Source organism: Alexandromys fortis, unplaced genomic scaffold (genome assembly GCF_014885135.2).
Source record: "Alexandromys fortis isolate MF-2015 unplaced genomic scaffold, M_Fortis_MF-2015_v1.1 scaffold_359, whole genome shotgun sequence".
Lineage (NCBI taxonomy): Eukaryota > Metazoa > Chordata > Mammalia > Rodentia > Cricetidae > Alexandromys > Alexandromys fortis.
The window spans coordinates 686,334-687,926 of NW_026068230.1; positions in this window are offsets into that span (position 1 = coordinate 686,334).

The following is a 1,593-nucleotide window of genomic DNA, read 5'->3' on the forward strand; positions in this document are numbered from 1 at the left end:
ACTTACAGAAATAAATAACTACATGGTGGATAAATACAGAGCATGACCACATCACAGTGGAGGACCCTGCAGGCAGAGTGCAGTGTGAGGTGCAGAGAATCTTGGAGGTGCATGCTTTAACTTGTCCCATCCTAAGTGGACCTTACACCTGGTAAAGTGTTTGTAAATGATCACACTGTCCATGTATGTTTCCAGCCACTATTCCCGTGCCCGTGTATGGTGTGCAGTGTTGGGAACTGTTTATGTCAGCCCTTTTCTGACTAGGGACTCTCTGTTCTGTGCTGGAGCTGCGGTCTCCAATCACCATGTTTCCAGTGTTCTCACGAAGGGATGGGGGGGATGAGAAACATGACTGATACCCAGTGTTGGAGATTGCTGGGCACTCCCCACAATGGGGCCACTGTACATTTTCTACAGGGATTCAGAATGTTGCAAAGGTCAGCAAATGATCATGAAAAGCTTTAAATGTTGGACTGAATTTGCTTGGCTCTGTCCTTGCCAACAGAGTGTCCAGATTCTGCCATGAGGATGTTTTATGGAAGTTACTCTGGTTTTTGCATTCATTTAGTTCCTCGTGTTATGTGACTCATGATCATGAGGAGTTCTGGGTATCATTTCGAGATTGTGGGAAGTCAGAGCCCCTGATTGAAGGACAGGCTTTTACAGCAGGTGAAGGAGTGGCCATTGCTGGGTCCTAAGTCTTCTCATATTGCTCTGTCCTGTACAGACACTTGTGGATGAAGCTGGACATCAGAGATAGAACACGGGTTCTATGTGGAAATATTTGGGCACAGAGTGACCTGTGTCGTTCATTATTCTGAGAAGTTGTTCCCTCTACTCAAAATATCACCTTCCCTTGTGGGTGAAAGGACAAATTCTGGCCAAACCTGATTCAAATCTTGGAATGAGAACTTCAAGGGAAGAAAATTTTCAAGGCAGCCATAGTAACATCACTGGGTACACTGTTGTGCAAATTGTATGTTGAAACTCACACTTAAGTGTGATTTGGATTAAATGACCCCCATAGTGGCATTTGTGTATTCTCCCATTAGCCTGTTTTCTCTCATGACCTGTTTCTTTATGACTTTGACAGTAGAAATAGTGTGAGCCTTGTTGCACTGTGGTTTCTGGTGGGGATTCAGATCTCCCACTACCATTTCCAGTCTATAAAGGGCCCAGATTTTACCCTGCACATCTGCATTAAAACTGACACGTGATGCAGCGTAGTTATCGCTGTGATGACCAAGAACAAGAGGGATATTAGTAGAAAGCACAATTTAAGCTATAAATTACTGTTATTTCTGAAGAGAATTTCAACAAATATGTTCCGTATTTGCTGTGTCTCATTTTGTAACTGGAGGCTGAGATGGCTGAAGAGTTTCCCAGTGTGTTGCTGTTCCATGTCTTTCCTCTCACCAGCAGACAGACATTTGGTGATTTCCAATCCTTGGTTATTGTGAATGGCACAGCTGTGGGCACGTGAACCAACTTTGAGCTGCTGGCTCTGTGTCCCTTGGATCTGTGCTCAGGAGTGTGATTGCTGCATCTCATGCTGGCTGTCTCTTTGTTTCCCAAAGAGCGTCCATGTTCTTA